Source organism: Chiloscyllium plagiosum, unplaced genomic scaffold, assembly GCF_037043375.1.
Source record: "Chiloscyllium plagiosum isolate Xiang-an unplaced genomic scaffold, Cpla_swu_hap1 HiC_scaffold_42, whole genome shotgun sequence".
Lineage (NCBI taxonomy): Eukaryota > Metazoa > Chordata > Chondrichthyes > Orectolobiformes > Hemiscylliidae > Chiloscyllium > Chiloscyllium plagiosum.
In genome coordinates, this window is record NW_028270180.1 from 75,755,265 (window position 1) to 75,767,240 (window position 11,976).

Below are 11,976 nucleotides of genomic sequence, written 5' to 3' on the forward strand. Positions count from 1 at the left end.
GGTTATGTTATTTTATTAAACAAATTACAAAAACAGTTTACAACAAACAGTTACATTTACAGCTGCATACAAGAGACAGCAATTTTACAAGGGAGAGGAGCAGCAAAGCCAGGCCCCAAACCCTACCATTCAAACAGTTTCCAGGGACATGAGAACAAACCTCAAATTCCAGTTTCACAAAGATATAAAGAGACAACAGCAGTGACAGTTGTACATTAGACAGTACTGTTACATACAAAAGTGCAGATAATACAGACCCAGCAAGCCCCCATCCCTCCCACCTTCCGACCACTCTAAGGCAGCCCGCCCCGACCCACCTTCCGGTTCTCGGTTCACCCCATGCCCCTTCCAGTTCTCGGTCCGCCCTGACACACCTTTCAACCACCTCTAGGACAGCCCGCCCCGGTACCCGCCCAGGGTGACAGCGGTCAGGATGGCCTACCCACCTTCCGGCTTCACTAACCACCCTCAGCACCTTCTGACCACCTCTGGGGCAGCCCGCCACGGTACCTGCCCGGGGTGATAGCGCTGAGGACGGCTACCTGCCTTCTGGCTCTCGGTCTGCCCCGACATACCATTGGGCTCTCACCCACCCCATGCAGCCTTTGTTTGTGACAAGGAGCTCATTGATGATTGGCCACTAGTTCACCACTGACAAAGGATTTCTGCTACCAGCAACGATGTGATTGGTTCTCAGGCAACAAAACAGCTTGGGACTCTGAACAAGATACAGAGAAGTCTTCACCTGCTCAGGAGCTCTCTCTGTTCGCGGCAGTGATAGGTGCTTTAATCCTGAAGAAACCTGGTCTATTTTTGTTTCAGCTGTTCCTAAAGGCTCTGCCTTTTAATGAGTGTGTTAGAGACTGTTTGTAAGTATTAACCAGTCCTTCTGCATTGTGTAAATCAATGACAGCCTCCAGGATGCACTGTATAAACTTACCAAGGCTCTAAACAAAGTACATTCCAAAGACATGACAACGAAGAAATGGAAGGGCAGAGGAAGCAGATGAACGGGAGGGTTATGACTTGGAGCCAGTGATCAAACCTGTTTAAATGAAGAGTAGAGGACTTTTTAAATTTATAACGTCAGGAAGTATGGGATACAGTGAGATTTGGTGATCTGGATTCAGAATTGGCTGGCTGACAGAAGGCAGAGTGTGGTTGTAGATGGAAAATATTCTGCCTGGAAGACAGTGTTGATTGGGGTCCCGCAGGGCTCTGTTCCTGGGCTTCTGCTCTTTGTAGTTCTTATAAATGACTTGGATGAGGAGGTTGAAGAGTGGGTTAGTAAGTTTGAAGATGGCACGAAGGTTGCAGGTATCGTCGACAGTTTCGACGGCTACTTCAGGCTGCAACGCGACATAGATAGGATGCAGATCTGGGCTGAGAAATGGCACATGGAGTTCAATCTGGATAAACGCGATGTGATGCATTTTGAAAGGTGGAACACGACTGCTGCACATAAGATTAAAGACAGAATCCTTGGCAGTGTGGAGGAACAGAGGGATCTGGATATGCAAGTACATAGATCCCTCAAAGTTGCCACCCAAGTGGATAGGGTTATTAAGAAAGCATATGGATCTTTGGCTTTCATTAAGGGGGATTGAGTTTAAGAGCTGCGAGGTTTTGCTGGAGCTCTACAAGTCCCTGGTGAAACCACACTTGGAATATTATGTCCAGTTCTGGTCTCCCTACTATAGGAAAGATGCAGAGGCTTCGGGGAAAGCGCAAAGAAGGTTTACCAGGATGTTGCCTGGACTGGAGGGCTTGCCTATGAAGAAAGTTTGAATAAGCTCAGACCTTTCTCTCTGGAGTGAAGGAGGAAGAGAGGAGACCTGATCGAGGTATAGAAAATAATGTGAGGAATAGATACAATCCGGGCAGGATGAATGGTATGAAAAGTCATAGTTTGAAGATATTAGGAGGATGGTATAAAGGAGATGTCAGAGGTAGGTTCTTCATGCAGAGAGTTGTGAATGCATGGAATCGGTTGCCAGTTGTGGTCATGGAAGCAGAGTCATTGGGGACATTGGTGCGACTCCTGGACATGCACATGGATAGCAGTGAGTTGAGGGGTGCGTAGGTTAAGTTACTATATTTGACATTAGGATTAAATCTCGTGGGCCAAAGGGCCTGTTCTGTGCTGTACTTGTCTATGTTCTATGAGTGCGCACACTGGATATACCTAAACGTAAGGTGTCAACCTGGTGAAGCTACGACACAGAAATAGTTGCATGCCAGAAAGCATAGGAAGCACCGGATAGACAAGGCTAATTCACTTCAGCACTCACGGATCAGACATAAACTCTGCAATTCTGCCACATACCATCATAAATGATGCGGGACAATATAATAAATCATTTTTTTCACATGAACGACGAGGCTGAGGGATACGAAATAGATCCTTTCGAAATTATGACATGCATGGAAGTAATGGATAATGGAAGTCTTTTACACAGACCACAGGAGACAAAGGTTTAAAGTGTTATCGATCAGACCAGACCCAGACGTATGGTATGCAGATTGATTTTGCTTGTTTTGTGATCGTCATACATTCTGAGAAACAGTGAAGAATATTATGTTGCATTCTCTTCAGTATAAATCATACCTTACACAAGGATATCAGTTTAATATAATTTCACAGCTTTTGAACAGGTGCAGAGAAGGATCAACTCTAAATATGACAGGTCCATTCATAGGCTTGATAACAGCACGGAAGAAATTGTTCCTGAATCCATTGGTGCGTATTTTCAAACATTTGCATCTTCTGTCCGATGGTAGAGGTTGGGAAAGAGCATTGCGGTGGTGGGAGGGACCTTTGATTGTGTTAGCTGCATTCCTGAAGCAGTGGGAATTCAATAACGAGTGGAAGGAAATGTGATTTGCGTGATGGATTGGGTTAGATACACGCATCTCTGCAATTTCTTGCAGTACGGCCAGAGCAGTTACATACGAAGCGTCTGGATAGAATGTTTCCTGCAGTGCAGTTAAAATTGGTCAGAGTCATTGCTAAAATGCTAGATTTTCTTCCCTGTCAGAGGAGGTAGATGCATTGATGTGCTTTCTTGACTGTAGAGTTCACATGGATAGACGGATTGTTTGTAATATTTATTACTCGGAAATTGAAGCTGTCCATCAGTTCCAAATCAGCATCAATGACAGAGACCAGTGTGTGTCCTTCAGTCCAATTCCTGAAGTCAATGGATAGTTCCCTTGTTTTGCTGACATTGAGCGAAAGATTGTCGTCTTAACACCATGTCACTAAGTGCTATTTCCTGTAGGAGAAAGTGAGGACTGCAGATGCTGGAGATCAGAGCTGAAAAATGTATTGCTGGAAAAGCACAGCAGGTCAGGCAGCATCCAAGGAGCAGGAGAATCGACGTTTCGGGCATAAGCCCTTCTTCATGAATGAGGAGGGTGTGCCAAGCAGGCTAAGATAAAAGGTAGGGAGGAGGTACTTGGAGGAGGGGCGTTGGAAATGCGTAGGTGGAAGGAGGTTAAGGTGAGTGATAGGCCGGAGCGGGGGTGGGGGCGCAGAGGTCAGGAAGAAGATTGCAGGTCAAGAAGGCTGTGCTGAGTCCGAGTGTTGGCACTGAGATAAGGTGGGGGGAGGGGAAATGAGGAAGCTAGAGAAATCTGCATTCATATCTTGTGGTTGGAGGGTGCCTAGGCGGAAGATGAGGTGCTCTTCCTCCAGGCGTCTGTTGCCATGGTCTGGCGATGGAGAAGGCCAAGGACCTGCATGGCCTTGGCGGAGTGGGAGGGGGAGTTAAAGTGTTCAGCCACAGCGCGGCTGGGTTGTTTGGTGCGGGTGTCCCAGAGGTGTTCTCTGAAATGTTCCGCCAGTAAGCGGCCTGTCTCCCCACTGTAGAGGAGGCCACATTGGGTGCAGTGGATGCAGTAAATGTTGTGTGTGGAGGTGCAGGTGAATTTTTGACGGATATGGGAGGATTCCTTGGGGCCTTGGAGATAAATGAGGGGGAGGTGTGGGCGCAAGTTTTGCGTTTCGTGCGGTTGCAGGGGAAGGTGGTGGGAGTGGAGGTTGAGTTGGTGGGGGTTGTGCAACTGACGAGGGAGTCACGGAGGGAGTGGTCTTTCCAGAACGCTGGTAGGGGAGCGAAGGTGGTGGGGTCTGTTTGGAGGTGGCAGAAATGACGAAGGATGATACGATATTTGGAGGTTGGTGGGGTGGTAGGTGAAGACCAGTGGGGTTCTGCCGTCATGGGGATTGGAGGGGCGGGGTTCAAGGGCGGAGGAGCGGGAAGTGGAGGAGATGCGGTGGAGAGCATCGTCAACCATGTCTGTGGGGAAATTGCGGACTTTGAAGAAGGAAGCCATCTGGTTTGTTCGGTATTGGAATTGGTCCACCTGGGAGCAGATGCGGTGGAGTTGAAGGAATTGGGAATATGGGATGGTATTTTTACAGAGGGCAGGGTGGGAGGAGGTGTAATCTAGGTCGGTTTTGAGACCTACCCACTATCGTGATGTCATTAGTAAATCTGTAAATGGAGTTAGAGCTGAATTTGGCGGTACAGTCACGAGAGGGTAAGAAATATTGAAGGGGTCTGTGTACACAGCCTTGAAGGGCACCAGTATTGCGTATTGTTGAAGAGGAGGAGTTTCCAACCCTCCTCATTCATTGTGATCTGCAGGTCAGAAAGTTAAAGATCCAGTTCTCGATGTGAGGAAACTCCGAGGACTCAGAAATGTCGATGAGTCTTGTTGGCATTAGGGTCTTCAAGGCAGAGCTAAAGCCAATATACAGAATTCTGATGTAGGTGTCCATGTTATCCAGATGTTGCCGAGATGAGTGAAGTGCCAGAGAGATGGGGTCTGCATGGATCGATTACGATCGTGGCGAATTATCGAGGACCTCAGCAATCTGGGAGTTAATGTTTGCCATTCCTAACCTCTTAAAGTACTTCGTAGATGCGATCGGCCATGAATGTATTAAAAATCGGAGCAGGTTCGAGGAGCCGAATTCCAGACACATGCTGCTATTCCTTGTGTTCATTTGTTCTTTATAGCTCAGAGGGAAACATGTTAACGAATGGTCCTGGCAGACAATGAAGATCCACACACACAAATCCCATTATTCGGCTGTAAGCCTATCATCCTGAAGGTTTCAGCAATGCATGGGATTATTGAAATACCACACAGGTATTAGGAATGCTTATGATTCAAACATTCATTCTCGGAATGAGAGTGTGTGAGACTTTACGCTCTTCTGGGTGTATGGTAGCCGACTGTAAAATGAACCTCAGCAGGAACTGCAAAAAGGAGGGTATCAGAGTAAGGAGCACAAACAGTCCAAGAGCTGCAAATGTTGTTAGGAATCGGGCAACCTGCACAAGAACTAACCAAGACAGGGAGAGGGGGGGGGGGGGGGGGGGGGGGGGGCTGGGAGTGAGGGTGTCGATCCAATATTACCAGAAATGTTAACGTGATCTTATTAATTGGATCTTATTAATTGATTCAACACCATTGTCCACAACCTTGGACACAAATCGGGAGAGTTAAAGTGATGGCGTCACCAATGAATTAATTAATATTTGATGAAGAAATGTATCTGACTCTCTCTGTCACTGTCCCTGTTTTTTAAAAGTGATAAAATACCGTCCTCTGCTGGCCTCCCAGTGTCACTGTACAAGCAGCAGTTTTTTTTTTCTCTCTGGGACACTTTGCTCCTGTCCCTGTACATTCTATTTTTTCTGACACTCTCAAAATGTCCTGAATGACTCAAAGGCGCAAGCGGTAGCGCAGTGACGTCACAAAAAGGATGGCCATAACCAGCGGGGAAAGTATGACAACGAGGAAGCGTGAGGAGGCAACAGGTGACTCGTGCCAGGGCCGTGAGGTGAGGGAGAGCGATCCCCTCTGGCCGCCACGAGAGGAACCAGCAACCACTTTCTAAATGAAAGCAACTAGATATTTTTGGAGAACTGGGTCGTTTATTTTCATTTCATCATTCTGTAACAAGGCAGCAAGCACCCCCTGAAATACTTCAATACTATAGTACAGGAAATGTATAAATGTTAGGGACCACAGAACGATTAAAAGGTTTAACATTGTTGCTTGGACAGAATTTCAGCATTGGCCCTGTTTTCTGCATCCCTCCATTTTCAAATCTAAAAGTTACATTTGTTGCTTCCGAGTTGAAATGAACCTTCTCTGAGTTTAATTAATGGAGAAAACAAAAGAAGTGGGAGAGCAATAGTGATAAGGGGATTGCATTGTTCGGGCATCAGGCAGATGTCTGTGACAATGCAGATGCGACACCAGGTAGCACGCTGCCTCCCTGAGTCTGGAATGACACTGAGTGGCTGAATGATAGTCTGAAAAGGGTAAGAGCAAATATAAGATGTGGCAACGGATGGAGCCTTGAAAACAGTATATAGGAAGCTGTGAGATCAATTGACAACACAGGGTGAAATACAGAGTAAAGTTCCCTCGATGAAGCCTAACCAAACATTTTGAAGATATGTATAATCTGAGAAGTGATAGAAATTTAACTCACTCTCAACTATCACCACAGAAACACACATGCATACGCGCGCGCGGGCGCGCACACACACACGCACACGCAATAATTCTCGATCGTTATCCAAGAGGGTTCCCATTTTCAACGAAAATAGATGTATTCCAGAACTTACTCACAGAGTTCTTTACTGGATTGTTTCTGTTCAGTTTGGATTCCCAATTATATTCCTGATTCGGAACATCCACATGGACAATTTTCCTCAACCTATGTGCTATGTCCTGCTCACAAAAACTGCATTTGATTCCAATACCGTATGTTGTTTGATACAGGAACCTTTCTGTGTCGGGAGGATTGAGTCTTGAGTCCGACCCAGGTGTGTGAATGTCCTGTTTATCTGTCATCCAGGATTGTGAAATGAAGCTTGATGTTTGGAAATCCCGATTTTTTTTTTACAGTCCCTTAGTAGTACTGTATTTATTTTCAGTCAAGCACTCCTTTAATCTGGATCTTATTAATTGATTCAACATTATTGCCCACAACCTTGGACACAAATCTGGAGAGTTAAAGTGATGGCGTCACCAAATATTTGGACAGTTAGGCAATTATGACCAGGACTTGGGCCTAGGGAGGTGAAGACGTTTCACTGTGATCGTACAGGAGATATGGACACCATGAAGCATCTCCAAAATGATAACGGATGAATGTGGCAATTCACAGATATTCTGGGCGGGCAGAGCGAAACAGGCAGACACACGGAATAAGGAACAGAGAGTGACAGAAGGATTTTGAGATTTCCAAAAGGCATCAGCTCAAGTCAGTCTTGATCTAAAAACTGAGTATGTTATTGTTGAAACTAGTTTACAAGTAAATTGTGAAGTGGAAGTAAGCTGCTGTCAAAAAGATCGATGTAGCAATGGTAAGTGAATGGGCAAAGCCCTGTCCATTGCAATACAAAGTGGAGACTGTCAGGGAGAATCGACAGAGACTTTAGTTTAAATGGGGAGATGTTATAGGACTCTGACGTAGAGAGGGATCTGTGTGTCCTGGGATATTAAAACACATTGAGTTAATCTGCAGGGGCAGCAAGGTATTAGCAAGGCAAAGGGATGAATTTTTCGTTTGTTCATCGGACATGAGCATCACTGGCTGGGCTCAGCATTTATCCCTCATTCCCATCAGCCCTTGAGAAGATGATAGTGAACTGCCTTATTTAACTGATGTACTCCATAAAACTTTATTTGTGGAGAAACTGAATGTCACAGAAATTAAACTGCAGCTTTTTGTATTCCCAGTCCCAATTTTAAACATAACTGTTTGGGTGGCACAGTGACTCAGTGATTAGCATTGCTGCCTCAGAGTTCCAGGTACTCGTGTTTGATTCCAGTATCGTGCGACTGTAAATGGAGTTTGTAAGTTCTCCCCGTGTTTGCGTGGGGTTCTTTCAGATGGTCTGGTTTGCTTTGAAATGTGCGGGTTAAGTAATATTGGCCATGCTAAATTGCCCATAGTGATCAGACATGTGAAGGTTAGGTGCATGAGTCAGGGAAATGTACAGTGATAGGGCAGGGGAATTCCACACCGCTGGGATTATATATTCATTTACTCTGGTCTGAGTGAGAGACTGGAATTCCACGTGTTGTCAGTAAGCTGATGTACAGCAGAACAAAGTCTCTAAGCTAATTGAGGCGAGCACTTCGTAGAACAGGGAGAGAATAGGGAAAAAAAACAAATTGCTGATAAAAGCTCAGAATCTTTGGCAACATCTGAACAGAGAAACCAGAGTTACCACGTCGTATCCGGTCACCGTTTTGTCTGAGCCAGACCTGAAACTTTAACGCTGATTTCTCTTCAAAGATGCTGCCAGACCTGCTGAGGATTTTCAGTAACTTTTGGTTTTGTTTCTGATTGACAGCATCTGCAGTTCTGTCAGATTGTATTTAGGAAGTGAATGGGGTTAAGTTCAGAGTAAAGCTGTTTCTGCACTTCAGCTTTTCTAACTCGCAGACCATGTTCACCGTGGAATTAGATAATGATGAAGTCAACCCCTATCCCCACACTGTCCCTATCAAATGCACTTAGCATAGTTATATCACTGGCTTATATGCAGAATACATTTCCATGTACACCTTCTCCAACTAAACCTCCCAGGGTCCGGGAAAAATAGGGTTACATACAATGTACAGATATGTCCACAAACACTCCCGTGTCAGGGGAAGCTCTGTGTTAGATTACAGAGTAAAGCTGCCTCTACAGTGTCTATCACAAACTCGTACATAGCTCATACGCACAGACACACTGTCATGCAGTCACACATGTTCAATCACACACACAGTAGAACATTGCAAACTCCCGATCTCAGAACATCACACTCGAACACAACCTCTCACTCAGCCAATCTCAGCCACCAACTCTCAGTCAATCAGTCACAGACACCTCAAAGCCACACTGCTCATTCACATACACAGTTACTCTTTCACAAATATATACTAATGATTCACAATCCGAGAGGCTTGCTTAATGGTAAATCAATTTCTTTATTTTTAGAGAACACAAAATTTGAAGACAAATTACGTCAGGCTGGTCATTGATACATGCCTGTTATCTGGATAAAATACATCTTACTCCATTTAAATCTCTGACCGATTCTGAACAAGACTACGCACCTAGAATTCAGGAGCTGACCTGTCATATTACTACCGTATTTTCCTCCTGAAGTTTGGAAAGTTAGACAGACTTTTAAAAATCTCAGGGCACGGACATTAAAAGGATTCTGGAATCTGCATTTTAATCAATGGAAACTTTTTAACAGAGTTCTCCATATCCTGCTTTTACAGTTTAATTTATAAATTTACATTTCTACAATATAGGCATGTATCAATGGGAAAAAAAAGCTTTTCACACATTTGCCCCTCACCTGTGCTGACAGAATTCAGATTCAAACTGAAGCTTCTCTGCTCCTGCATCCAGTTTACCATTGTACCATTTGGTTTAGATTATCCCTCCTCTAACATCGAAATTGCATCGATTCACATACCAGTTTTTTTCATCTGCAGGAGGCCGAGAGATGAAAATTTATAACGTGTACCATGTGTTTTAATCTGCCAAAGCAGGACAAATGATTCCCAAAGTGTCAGTAGCCATTATAGGTTTGTTTCAGGTAGCCACTTCATGTCAGCACAGCGCTGACAGCGACTTTATAAGCAGGGAAAGGCAAGAACGGGTTGGGGACTTGGGAGTCCATTTGCAAAGGAATGCAGCGTAGATTCACAGAACTATCGTTGGACGGCACGGGTTCAATGGCCATGGAAATGACACAAGCCCAGGGCTATGTTCCTGGAATTTTGAATGCTTAAAATGATGAAAGTTTGAGAGTCAATGACAGGAACTGCAGGATTAGATAGGGAGAAAATATCGTTGTTGCTTCTGTAGTCTATAACTAGGCTCAATGTCGAGTAATCTAACTATAGACTGGAACCCTTTGAAAACTCAGACCACGTTCAGCATGAGTTTAGGTTTTGTTTAAATCAGCCGACACTGTCCCCAGCAATCTCTCACAGAAAAGCACAGGCATAGGGTTAAGTACAGATTAAAGCCCAATTACACTGTTCCCATCAACCACTCCCAGGATAGGAACACCACTGAGTTAGAGAAAGGATAAAGCTCCCTTTACATTTTCCACATCAAACTCTCCCAGGACAGGGACAATACTGTGCCAGATAGTAAACAAAACATCGTTCATATAACCAGAAAATGACTGCATTCCATCTGCTGCTGCCTTGCCTTGTGTGAGTCACAGAGTGAGCTCCGAAACATCTCCAGGACAATCTTATCCTTTACCTGTGTCTGTGGCTCTCTATCTGTGTCTGTAAGTCTCTCTCTGTTTCTGAAATTAGCTCCCATTCCCTCGATAATGCTGAATAAATTTCAAAACAGTTCAATTATCTTTAAAACATTTTAGGATACACTTAAGATTTTTTTGCAGTGTTTATAAATATCCATCCTCACGTTACTTGCGGATATCCAGTCTAATTCCACTACATTTATATGGTCTGTAATTCACAAAGCAAATTAACATCCGTGGTCTGTGAACAATCTGGAAGTTCCATGAAGTGTCTGTCTTTATTCTATGCGATTGGCCATTAACAGTAAGGAAGCGTTCCGAAGATTTTTTTTTTCATTGAGACGCCATCAGGAGTCCTGAGGACCACTTTGATTCTCAGACTGACTGTTCATCGTGACTGCAAAGAAAACATAAATTTTCAAGATGCAGGAAAGTCTCAACGAAAACAACTACCGATGTGCTTCCCCAATGTAATCACAGATACTTTTTAGGATGAGATTTACAGGAGGACATTTAGCTGACAGAAGCCAGTAGCAGGAAGAAGCCATTCAACCCCCACGGCCTGCTCTCCATTCAATGTGATCATGCCTAATTCCCTATCTCAACGCTATATTCCCACTTGCTCTCCAGAGGTCGTGGTAGAGAATGGTACAATTACAACAATTGGTTCACGTTTGTCGGAGGAATCGAACAGAAATTGAATGATCCCGTTGAAAATGGTGAGAAGTTATTAAACATTATCATTCAGAGGGATATATGGTATCAGAAAGTTAACTGACAGTGGGGTCAATAATTTGGAGGACAATTGATACAGAACAGTACAGTGCAGGTCCTTCAGCTCTCGATGATGTGCAGGCCGGTTAATCTACTTTAATATCAAACTAATCTGCATAACCTATCTTCCATGTGCCTATCTAAGAGTCATGTAAACATCCATAATGCATCTGATTGAACTACCACCGCCACAAAGTCTGGTCGGTGCATAGAAAGAACTTACCTCTCATCTCCCCGAAACCTTCCTCCAATCACTTTTAAATTATGGCCCCTTATGAAGACATTTCTGTACTGGGAAGAAGTCTCTGGCTATTCACTCTAGCTGTGGCTCTTATCATCATGTACACCCTTGTCAATTCACCCTGCATCCTTCTTCACTTGAATGAGAAAAGCCCTCGGCCCCTCAATCTTACTTCATAAGAAATGCCCTCCAGTCGAGGAAGCATAGTGCTAAATCTTTTCTGCAGCGTCTCTAAAACGTCTGCCTTCAGGATCAATCTAGTCAGATTTCAGATTTTAAAAAATCTGTGACTGATTCTGATGAAGCTTCACGTGGAATATGCTTTCCAAATAACAATCCCTCAGGTAATTGGAGGGTTCGCCTTGTCAGAGTGTGATTTTGATTAAATACAGGAAATGTCTCTCCCCCACGGTCATGACGTGACTGTTTTGCTCTTTATGACAAACAGAAAGCTCTCGCCTCTCTCGTGTCTATTTCACTGGAATTCTGTGCTTCATATTAATTGGCCACTAACAATAAGGAAGTCTGGCTCTGACGAGTTCATTGTGAGGATATAAGGAATCCTATGGAGCACTTTCATCCTCAGACCGAATAGAAATAGCTTCTGCATGTGTCCTCCTAAATCCTGCTACTCTTCGC